This window comes from Pinus tabuliformis, chromosome 4_2 (assembly GCF_031772625.1).
Source record: "Pinus tabuliformis cultivar Carrire ecotype Pingquan chromosome 4_2, CPIR1, whole genome shotgun sequence".
Classification (NCBI taxonomy): Eukaryota; Viridiplantae; Streptophyta; class Pinopsida; order Pinales; family Pinaceae; genus Pinus; species Pinus tabuliformis.
Window position 1 is genome coordinate 229,017,381 of NC_142304.1, and position 12,873 is coordinate 229,030,253.

Sequence of the window (12,873 nt, forward strand, 5' to 3'; positions counted from 1 at the left end):
AGTCACATACAAAGAGTGTTGATGTCGGTCACACCTCGACCTGGGGCACGAAAATTTGTCCTACCTGCCTTCCTATTACTCCAAAGAAGTGATGAATGTAAGGGGCTCCACATAGGAAATATTACAGGATGATGTGCAATGCTACAACAACAAAATATGAAACCTATTTCTCTATGTGACCATGGGACCCATGGTAACTCACACAAGTCGCAAAGTCGCATTGCAGAAGTAGCTAGCTTGAGTGACCTTGCTCAAGATTTGGCTGTCCGCCTAATGGTCACTAAGTCGCACTCGCAGACCTAAGGTGGGTGCCCAGAAGATGCAACCGAGAATGAGATGCGACTTATGCTGCGTTGTGACGAGGTGACCTCCAGGGGAGTTGCACTTTCAACCAAGTCGCTGGGTCGTGTTACAACTCCTCAGGTGATCTCCTCGTAATGGAAAATAACCATTAGCTGCAACCACATGACCTTTAGTTAGTCACATTCCCTCATAGGTCACGAGGTCGTGTTTTATGCCTCAGTGAAAGTAGCCAGATATGCCACTTTCCTAGAGTGTGACAATGCGACCTTTCATATGTCGCAAAAACATTTCATGGGTCACTACTTCGATACGACTGTCTTTTGAAAGGTCCTTTGTCCATGCAATCACACTACGATCACGAAGACATGGGGTGGATCACGATACGACAAGGGCAAGGCTTGCATTGAATTTTGTGTGCAATACCATGCAATAGGAATCACAATGGATAAAACAAGAAGAAGGTAGGACCATACAATGCCCTAACACATGTCACAACATTCAGAAATGATATTCAAAAGGGGCATGTCAAAGGATTAAAATATGCAAGAAGGTGATTGTTATGTATATGGTTGCTCAATCAAAGTGGTGAAAAGGAAGTACGATAATGTAAAAGGGGCATTGTCAAACTCATGAAGAAATGTTTTAAAAGAAGGAATTCCAGCACAAAAAATTTGGCTACTCCTCAATGGCTTTCCTAAAGAGATCTATATTAGTGCATCCCCTTGAATTGAACATGGTTGTGTGAGGGAGAACAATGAGATCGAATTCAACACTTGTAACATGGAATAAAACAACTCAGAAATGAGAATACATATGAGGAAACCTAAGAGAACCCTCCAAGGCCACATGCATTCATAATATTGTGCACAGAAATTGACCACACAAGGGTCTAGATTAATTATTTATTAATGTTATTCCTTCAAATTAGTTGGTTGTAATTCCATTATCATTCTTTGTTTGAAATTATATCTAAGTAATGTTATTTGCCTACAGGTATAAGGAGCGGAACAAATATTCATCTGTGAAAAAGGATTAGTGTTTCTCATCGAGCTTGCATAACTAGGTTTTCCTTTAGTAAGTGAGGTGGTCCCTTCCAAGTTCCTATAACCTTTCAATAAAATCAAAGGCCCATCACCAGAAGATAGATGAAGGAAAGTGAGGCATAGTGGCAAGAAAACATATCGATTTGGGGACCAAGCATCTACATCGTTGTGAGATTTGGGCACCAAGCATTCTAGGTTTCCAATAATCCTCGACATCTTTCTCTCTATCTCTTTCATCATGATGTAAATATCACCCACCATTATATCATCCACTATGTTAGGTCTAATCTGACATTTAATAATCATTGTGGCCCGAGGAAGAAGTGGGTAATCCCAAGAGTCATGAGGGTATCCGAAAGGTCATAAGGGAGGCCAAAGGTCATAGTAGGTCAAGATTCACCTCATCTCTATAAATGTTCCCTTAGGCCTCATTCGCCAGGGGAATTTAGCACTTGAGTTGAGGTAGAGATAGATTGTTGATTTATGCTTGAGAGCTAGAGCCACTCAGCTCTTGGTAGATGATAAAAGGGATTTGTAGTGGGGCTAGGGTTTTGGCACCAGACAACAATATGAACAACCCATGTTTCACTATTGGGGATTGACCAATTGCATGTTATGTATTTGAATTTACAACAACAATAATAAGATTTTTTCTCTTATCTTTGGCACTTATTCCCATGCTTATTCATGGTGGTTGTATTAGCTGTCTGGTACCTCACCATATTTGTATGTGTGCTTTCATATACACAAGATGTTATGTACTGATACATAATGGTTTCATGTATGTTTCAATTTTTAATCCGTGTTTACTTGTTCCTTGCCATGTCAGTGACTTATTGTAAACTACTTTGCAACTGACTTCTAGCATGTTCTTGTTTATAATTTCTGATGGGGTTTTAGCTCACTAATTGCTCTCATCATTTGTCTCTTTGTATTGTTGTTAAGGCTTGTTTACACCCCTTTCTACAATTTTTCAATCTTCGGCTGATTTTGTTTCGTTGCCCAAGAATTTCATTCTTGCCTAAGTCTAGCACCTTGTCATTTTATAACTACAAGCAAAAAATATTCATGGTGACTGTCGAGCCTACATATCAGATGGGGATCCTATCCCAAACAGTGTGAGATGTAATTGGGATTTCACATCGGGGTGACCTCCTAGTCGTTGGTGGTACATTTTGGTCCGTCAACAAATTTGTGCTAGAAGGAGGGCCAAATGACAAGTTGGGACCTTGGAGCCTGTAGTTTAGTCTCATATTGGTTAATGGCTCTGACCGGAATCTTGCTCCCAGGGTGTTTATCTGGTTTGTCTCTTTGTTGATTTTTCATCCCCCGATTGAATCTCTGTCACTTGTCTCAGTTAATGTTTGATGGTGAGGATGGAACACCCTTAAACAAGCACATTTATAATTTCCTCAGGTTTTGTGAATCTTTTGAGATCGACAATCAAGAGTTTTCTTGTGTGGTCTTCTCCCTTACCCTTGAAGCCCGAGCCAAGAAATGGTGCCACAGATTTCCAACAGTGTCCATTCATTCATTCGAGCAACTCATTCATAAGCTCCAATAAGCATTTGACATGTACGATTTTCAAGGTGTGTTAAATAGGATAAATGAGCTTAGGATGAAACCTGAAGAATCTTTAGAGGATTTTTCTTTTAGATTTGTGCATCTTTGTTTTGAATTTCCTGAAAGCGATGTCGACTAGGCGTATTTGAATATAAATCTTCAATGTTTGGTTCTCATTTATTTACAACATTTTTAATTAGAAACAAGTCATGTTTTGCATGAGTATCATCATAATTTGTAGATTAAAAAGTGTCCACATTCTACCCGTATTCTCTTTTTACCTATCTCTGTGAATCTAGAACAACCTCAAGCCTCCAAGGAAGATATTACTGATTGTGGGATTTCTCATCATCCTCTTGACTTGTTACATAATAAGATTTTGCCAATAAATGGTTCAAACGATGAATAGTGCTTTCTGAGAAATGTATCTGATGTTCTTAGCTATAAATCCATCATACATCATTTTGATCTTGAATTTGAAAATTACATAACATCTCTTCCTGCTGATGGAATCTCGATTGAGTCCATTCAACATACGTCTCACTATATTTCAGGATCTCATTCGGTTACCCATGATGGCTTTGGTATTGTCTCAAGTAAATTTGATTGTCCTATTGAATCCATGGACCACATCAGGCTTGTAAAATAATCTACCCCTTTAGCAAACATAAATGGGCATGATGCGAGCCTGGGTCCAATTGGTGCCTCTTCATATGACCCTGTGCATCCATTCTACCCGAATTTAGTCCATGGGCCTACTACACCGGTGGTCCCTTCAGATTGTGCACATCTCTACTACAATCATGTGCATGGGGGTGATGTTTCCCAGTTAAGGGAGGCAAGCCTTGAATATCTTATGCCTGATATTTTCAACCCATAGTCTTTAAAAAGTGAATAAGAGGGCCTTGCATCTCAAATTGGTTCTCTCATTAATCCCTTTTCACTCTCAATCCAAGAAGAGCCTTACATGCCACGTACTCAACTCAATCAAACTGGTGGTTGCACTTATTCTCATTATACCGAACATACATTCACTCACGTCTGTGGTGATTATCCTACATATCCATATTTTGGTCCTATGATGGTCCACCTTTCAAATGTTTGGGGACTCATAAGGGAGTTGAGGCACTTTAGATTTTGTTGATGGTTATGTCAGGTTCTCACATTCCTAATGATATTCGTGAACCAGGTCGAATTAGGGTTTTTGAAATTAGAGTTTCTCCACTTCACACTCCTCTTGACATCATCTTGCTAGATGCAATCTCATCTCAGAAATCCTCTGATTCAAGCGATGTCCCTCTGAGAAAATTTCAACTGATGTGCATCAACCTCTATACCCTAATTTGTTTGATGAAGGGAGTGCTCTAGACATTGTCTCAAATATTTTTTATTGTTTCCTATCCAATACAGTCTTTCAACATACACAATCAAATAATGTCTTACAATCTCCTATATGGGAACATGAAAATCTCCTGACCTTCCCTCCACCTGAGACTCTTTTGATTGATTCACTTCACTTTTGAGAATCTAAAGAATCTGATCTCTTGAGATGTTGATCTATCAATGTTTAGACATCGAATCCCATCCACAATATTTTCACTAATAATTGTCTAGTCACAACCAACGATAACCATATTCATCCACCTACAAATCCTCAGATGCTACCAATATTTGACAACATGTCATTTGAAGGTTCATAGATTTGTCAGGATGATGAGGCATTTCAACTTACGTTGATGGTTATATTAGGTCCTCACACCTTGGACAGAGTCTATGAACAACTTCAGATGAGGGTTTCTGAAATTAGGGTTTCAACATTTGAATCCTCAAATATCTCAGTTACACCCGGCAAAAGCCCCTATTTTTAGAGTTATCCAATTAATCATCCTCTACATCATGATAGGGTTGCTGATAGGATCAATCTCATAGATTCCTTTACTAGTTGGCAACATCTTGCCTTACTTGCATTAGGTTTAGGGTTAGGCATGAACGAACGTATGTAATGGATCAATGAATATAAATTTCATGCTTGTGATTCAGTTTACTAGGATTGGGTTGCAGTTTGCCTTGAAACGTCTTTTCTGGCACATTTCCCTATAAGTAGACATGATTTTCCTTTTATTGTGCATACTTTACAGGTAGGAATTTTATTTTCTACACAACTCTTTTCACAGATTCTAATTGTTGTCATCTTTTTTTTTGCAGGTTGGGAGCTTTTGAGGTGGATGCACTGGAAGTTTGATTTGACATGACCCAACCTCCTGTTTATTTAAATTAGGATTTAGGGTTTAGGCTAGTTATATTTTTGTTTTTTCTTATTAGTTTGTTGATTAGAATTTTATTTTTGATTTTAATTTGTCACGTTTCAATTTCCTTACAGTGGGTAGTTAGTTCTCTGCATGTTTATTTTGAACTCATGTCCCTGAATGTGTTTATTGTTGTATGGCATCTGTGAAATCTTTGCATATGCATTGCATTAACCATTTAATTGCAGTTAGTTGATCTCTTCTGCACATAGAATTACATTTCATCATTAGCCATGTTTGTTGCATTGCATCATGCACCTTCCTTCTCTCTTGGCACACACTAACCTCGTACCTAGCCTGGAAATTCCCTCTATGTTGCATATGGTTGCATGAGGCCTCATGAACCTAAAGCCTTCAAGCCTTTGTTATTGTGACTGACTTTCTCACACCCTTTCCTATATGCTCTGATATTAAAGTGCATTACTTCAAACACCTTCACACATGATGAAACCCTAAGTGAGTCCCCAGTATGGTCACTAACCCCTAGAGATAAAACCCTAGCCCCATTATTGTGTGAGGTTGTGATGGTTACGCCAATGGGTGGCCTCCCTTAGAGCCAGTAATCAAAGTTGCATCCTAGATATCTCTACTATGAGTATAGTTTATGAATAAGGAAGATAAGAATAGATCGCTTATGGGAGATCTTAATCAGTTTGAATGATCTATACCCATAACCTGAAACTCGTGCTCTGTGTGGTCTCAATTGTTTCAATGACTTGTTTTTTTAATTCGCTTTCTGACTAGAAAAGATGTGTGTCAGCTTGGCATAAGGGAAAGCCTAAATCAAGATATCTCTTAGTTTCTAAAAAACAAGAAACAACTTCTCTCGCTTGTAAAATAAGCCAGGATTCCCCATCCACCCTAGCCCAATTAACGCCTGAGACAAGTGAAAATGAACACACAAAAGAAAATGAAAACAAATAAAGGGTAAAGCATCAAGAAATACTTCCTGCATAGAGAGGTAATGCAACGACTCCACCAGGGTACTGACCAGGCTTGCTAGCAGTGGAGCAACATTAGTGATTTCCTGGAGTGAGTCCCCCAGGGTACTCGCGAGGCCCACTGGTAGTGGAGAAACACCAAAAACCTACTTTTATAATTCTAAATATTACAATCCCTTTACCCCATTCTTTACACCATCATCAACTACCAGCATGTGCAAAATTTTAATTGGTTGTTTATTGACTACAAAGACCTATCTAAGACATGAAGGGAAGACATATCTGCAAAGGTCGATGAAACACAAGGGGTGCCAATGGTATCTATTCAATATTTCCTCGCATCAATACATGGAATCAAACTACTTCAGATATGTTGACAAAGATACTGAATTCTAGCAGTGGTTCGCCAATTGTTGTAGGAACTACAACACCACCCAAAATTTTGGGCATATATAAAATTTAAGGTCCCTTGCTGCTTTCCTCAAGCCATTAAGGGATGCTCTAGTTGTTCTTTGTCTAATTCCCACATGAATTGTTCTTATCGTAACCTGTTGATGCACTCACTCATGCAATCGTGCAACATATGTTGAATTCTTTTGTCATGCCCCATCTCACGCATCAACCCTACCATTGCCTTAGGGTTGCAGAAATGTGATGTCTTTCCCATGAATTTAGAGATTATACCTATTTAATGTGCCTTTAGATCAGTTGCGGTGCTGTATGCGGGTAGACAAGACTCTAGTCTGGCCTTCATTATGTTGATCTTACTAGGGTTTGGGGAGAAACCCTAAATCAGCCCTATAATGTTTCCCTACATTATTTAACCTAATTCATATACCTATAACATTGCATTCTCATAGGAAACTGCTTGGAATTATGGTAAGAATCATTGTGTGTCATATCCTCCTAGGTTCATGGCTGGTTCCCCATCTCAACCCGTGCGTGAAGGCTTGTAAGCATCATGACTTTCCGTTATCTCCTTTGTAACCTTAGGTGCATGTGATTAAGAACCCAACCTTGCTTGGAATTAGACCTCACTCTCCATAATGTATCTTCACTTCAAGGCACAAACATTGTGATTGCCTTGTCATCTCAGGAAGCACATGTTGTCAAAATTCCTTACCATAAGCACACTCATTAAATTTCCCAAATGTTGAGTTGGTTTAAAGTGAAATCATCTCTCACTCTACACATATAATTCATTTATAATTAAATTATCACCCTAATCATCTTAAATCGATTTCTTTCGATGTTTTAATTATTGATTCCTTCTCTTTGCAGGAGTTTAATTGGAGCTGCTTCTGATGCATATCAATTGAAGAAGGTTGAAATTGAACGAATAGGATGAGAGACATTGTGCAGGTAAGAAAGAACATCTAATAATAATATTAATAGCATGAGGCTTGGTAAATAGGAAAATTATATAAGGCATAGAATATTAATGAGACGTGGCATGACGGGGATGTATTACACATGAGCACATTTCACGCTTTCAAGTTCTTGAAGAGTTCTTTTCGAGGGTCATCAAAACCCATACGATTAGCAACCAAAAAAAAACTAGCATGCTCATCTAAGTGAGGCATGGGACATCAATGATAAAAGAGTATGAGTAGTATGCTTAAAAGTTGAATCTCAAAAAAGGGCGACCCTTTCAAAAGTTTCATACAAGTGGAGTTTAAGAGGATTTTAATGGCTATACATATTGAAACGAATTAAAGGCCATAAGTCAATGATGGGCTCTAAATGAAATCCGTTCACCTGAATTCTTAATTGAATATTGAAGGAGCCATTGAATGAAATGTATTATGCCATGCTGGCGATTTCAAGAAGATTATATGTTATATCTACAACTGCGCTTCCATGGCAGGCAACATACGACGGTGGATTCATGCACCAGGTGGCCCTACTCATGGGAAGGTCTTCACAACAATCTATTAAACAGAGAACTATTGTCTGTTAAAGGCTTTGGAACCTTTGTGCTTGAAAATGAAACCAACACGTTGGTCATGAATGATTCATTACAGCGAAGGCATGGATTGCACGCCAAAGCTCAAATGAAGGAGGAAAGATTGAATGTTTTACGGATGGGAGTGGTTTGGTTGTGAATCCTCCCTTTGTAAAGGTTTGGGATACCCATAAGCCTTGACCGAACGTGGAAGCCGGTCGATTCCCTTCAATGTTCATGTGGGTTAGCGCAGGCATTGGAAATTCTTAAGTGATGTGTCCTATGAATAGCGTTACCCTACTTTGATCAATGGGGAGGGCGATGAAGGAAATGAATAGAGTCACATAAGATTAGCATTGTTGTGGGTCACACCTCGACCTAGGGCATGAAAATTTGTCCTACCTTCCTTGCTATTATTCCAGAGAGGCAATGACTATAAGGGGCTCCACATAGGACATATTACAGGATGATGCCCAATGCTACAACAACAAAAGATGCAACCTATTTCTCTATGCGACCACGCGACCCATTTTAACTCATGCAAGTCACAAGTCGCATTCCGAAAGAACCTAGTTTGAGTGACCTTGCTCAAGATGTGACTGTGTGACTAATGGTCACTAATTCACACTCGAAGACCTCAAGTGGGTGCCCAATAGATGTGACCTAGACTGAGATTCGACCTGTGCTTCATTGCGAGTAGGCAACCTCCACGGCAGTCGCACTTTCGACCAAGTCACTGCGTCACATTACAACTCCTCGAGTGAGCTTCTGGGAAGGGTGAATAACCATCAACTGCAACCATGCAACCTATTATCACTCAAGAAAAAATATTTTAAATTCTGAACATCAATTTTTTAAATTTGTCAAAGGGTTGGTGTCAATTTTGGGTCTAGTCTTTTCATCTTGTTTCAGAGTCTAGTTATGAGTCTTGTTAGTATGTCACATGGGGTCAATTCTTTGTTTTAGTCTATCATTGGTCTCATATCTCACATGCATATCATATGTCTAAACTCATTTCAAAGTTCATAGTGTAGAAATCTGGTCTAGGTTATTTCGTAGCGCAAAACACCGATTTTGCACTAACTGCGCTACGAAATCGGGAATTCGTGTTGGTCAATAGCAAATATCACCCCAGCTGTCATATTTACCAAAATCCGCTGTGTTTGCATCAATAGTTGTCAGCTTATACGCTTCATCTATCATATCCAACCATTTATCCTCATCGTTAGGTCGTTAGGTGTCTTAGTACTGGCACATGTTTGCAGTTGTACTTTGCTCTACGGTTTTGGTTGTTCAACTAGGCTTTTCAAAATGGTATCAGAGCAATCAAAGAAAACTCCAGTGAAGAGATATCTAGGGAGGCTCTCAATATTGATAATGGGGAACAACTTTTTTGTGGTTCAGAAATCCGGAAGGCATTACCACTTCTGCAAGAAGTTTACGGGGATAGCATGCATAAGGTCTTACATGTCGGTCTTGACGTGTGTTCTGTAACCTCCAAATTTGATTCTTGCCTGTACTATTCAAATCAGGATTTCCATCCAAAACCAAATCTGAAAAGTCTCTATTAGAGACTGAAACTTCTGATTCTGGTTTCGATTTGTGATCAATCTAGTAGTATGACTTCTGGGAAGAATGGGCTCTTGCCACCTTCCTTTGTTTCTAATTTGCAAAATGTCTTGAAGAACAGAAAGATAGAAAAACCCCCAGAAGAAGAAGAACAAAAACACCAAGAAGAAGAAGCTAAGATCGAGGCTCCAGCTGAAGAGAAGACACGCAATGAAGATTTAGAGAGGAATGAGGATTTAAGGCCCATTGTTCTTGTAACAAATGAGGATGGAATAGAAGCTCCAGGGCTCAAATGCCTTGTTGAAGCTCTTGTAAATGGAGGTCGCTTCAATGTTCATGTCTGCACTCCTAAATCAGATAAACCTAGAAGCAGGCATTGCTTATCGGTTCGTCAGACGTTGGTTGCAAGCTCTGTTGGCATCAAAGGGGCTACAACTTATGAGGTTTCTTGTACCCCAGCAGTTTATGTTTCATTATGTTTATCTGGAGCACTCTTTCCTTGGAAGAAGCCTTCTTTGGTAATTAGTGGAATCAACAAGGGATCAGACTGTGGATATCACATCATTTATTCTGGCGCTGTTGCAGGTGCAAGGGAAGCTCTCATGTCAGGGGTTCCCTCTATTGCAATATCTTTGAATTGGAAAAAAGATGAGAGCAGCGACAGTGATTTCAAGGAAGCAGTGGAAGTATGTCTACCTTTAATATATGCTGTAGTACAAGATACTGAAAAAGATCTATTTCCTAAAGGTTGTCTATTAAAGGTTGATATTCCAACACACCCATCTGTGAATAAGGGATTTAGAATTACCGGGAAAAGCACATCGCGCTTGACTTCAAATTGGCAACCTGTGACTCTACATTGGAATTTGGCAGGGAAGTACATGTCCAAGGAACAAAGCCTTGGTATCTAGCTAGCACAACTGAGTCAAGCTGCTTTTGCTGCAGGTGCAGCTCGTCGTCTTAATTTACGAAGGAAGAATGTCGAGGTGGAGTCAGTTGGAGAAGCAGGCAAACAAGAAACACAGAATGCGGCAGTCAAAAAGTACTTCCGTGTTGAGTTTTCGGAGCATGAACATGGAGAAATGGATGATGATCTTGACTATGGAGCACTTCAACAAGGATTTGTAACCATTACACCTCTAGGACTGACATGTAATGCTGAATTGGATGCACGCACTTCTGTTGCCTCTTGGATTACTACTGCAATTGATCAGGATGCACCTGCATCTCTCTGACAAAGAAATGAAACCTGGTTGTGTATTGCGTGTCATTATTGACCTGATTTTGGTGTAGATATTCTGCATATACTGTTAAAGGAAGATGACACTGAAGCTTGGGGTATTGAGCCAGTTGATCTAACATCCACACTAGACAATTCCTGCAAGAATTTGATTCGAAAGGGTATTGTACGGGTTGCCGACATCAAATTTCCTTTACCTTACAAAGCACAGTCATTCCCAATTGTGCTTGTTTCAGATGCCCCAGACTATTTGTCCCCAAAATACCTGAATAAGACACTGCCAGAGCTTGCTAGAGTCTCAGTTGAGGCACTTGTTCTGTTTGTTGGCACTCCAGGTCACGGGGTCAATCATGGTGGCAAAGATACTTCGAGTCATTGGGACTACAAGAAAATGAGAGCATGACCAGAAAATTTGAGCTGCTTCAGACGCAAAATTCCCTTACGATTTAAGAACCATAGTTTGCATGCTTTACAAGTTGAGGTTTGTTTAATGCAATGAAAGATGGTCATGATGGAAATCATGAAAGGTTTTGTTCAATTTATTCATTTCTGATTCAGGAAAAGATGCAGGGCATTTCACTGCTGCATGGGAATTATATAAAGCACAGGAAGATGTTGTAGCTGCTTGTAAAGAATTTGGCATTAAAGTTACCATATTCCATGGCCATGGTGGGAGGTTCAAGCTGTGCTGCAAGTGACACAACAAGCACAATGATGCAGAAATTCTGGGATTCGACTCTGACATTAGAGCCACCAAAGATTGATGAGGATAGTCGTAATGATTTCTCTCCAAGGCAGTCAGTTGATGGTACAGAATCAGTAAAATTAGGATATCCATTGTTAGGTCTTGCGAATACATTTTATACCTTGAAGCAGAGAACAATTTCAATCTTTTTTACAGTGAGGAAAAATAGTGATGCTGCAACTGATGAAGAGAGAGGAAAATTGGAAGTTATAGCTGAATACCACTTAGGAGAGTTTGTTGTATCTTATTAGGCATGGATCTCTTGTTATGCGTCTTCCAGATTCAGAATCTAGCCAGATTCCTACAGTTATATTTGGAACAGTCAATGGTGTTATTGGTGTCATTGTATCTCTTCCTCAGGAGCAATATCCGTTTCTTGAAAAGTTGCAAGAAAACCTTGTCAACGTGATCAGGGGAGTAAGGGGCTTAAGCCATGAACAGTGGCGATCATTTAGCTATGAAAGGAAGACTTGCATGCTACAATTTGGTTGATCAATTATGATTGACAAAGCGGCAAATCTTTTTGAAAGATTTTGTCATCACACATGTACATGGGAAAGGCTTACAACACATAAAGGACGTGGCACTCCAATAGATTTTTGACTAATTCAAGAAGATCAACATGGTTAATTATTTCCGAATATCTTTGAGGAAACCAAAAGCATAAAAACAGGGGCAGCTTCTTACTTCTCAGTAGCAATGAAGAGATAAGACAGTAAGGGCCGGCAAAGAGCTTTAAACATCCATCAAGGCTAAAGCTGAAGGAAACCACTTGTCAGAGAATGAATCTTGATTGTAATAAATGCTATGTTCAACATGATGTAGAATTAGAACCCTAATTGTTTTAGGTTTCTAGAGATGTCATTTAGTAGTAAGTTTCTTTTAATAGTTAGTTTAATATGTCAATAGGTGTCATGATAAGGAGAATTCGAGTTCCCCTCATGCTTGAGGAGGAATCTCAGTTAGGTAGAAGAGCTCTATATATAGGAGAAGGAGCAATGTAATAGGGGTTGGAAATTTATGAAAAAAAGCTCTGATATTTGGCTTATGTAAAGACTCTATTTTTTGGTAATACAGTACTGGCTTATGCTTCTCAAGAATCATAAAGAGTTCAATGTGATGAGTTTCTTTTGTTGTCTTTTCATGTTATATACAGTGTTATGAGTATGTGATTACTTAGAAATCGCTAACAGTGCTCTAATTTCCTTCATATACTCA

The 12,873-nt window shown here is 39.2% G+C and overlaps 1 pseudogene; it reads left to right on the plus strand.

Moving 5' to 3' along the window:
- Nucleotides 1-336: 336 nt before the first annotated feature.
- On the plus strand, nt 337-11,360 carry LOC149168905 (putative pectin methylesterase CGR2 pseudogene; annotated as a pseudogene).
- The last annotated feature ends 1,513 nt before the right edge of the window (nt 11,361-12,873 follow it).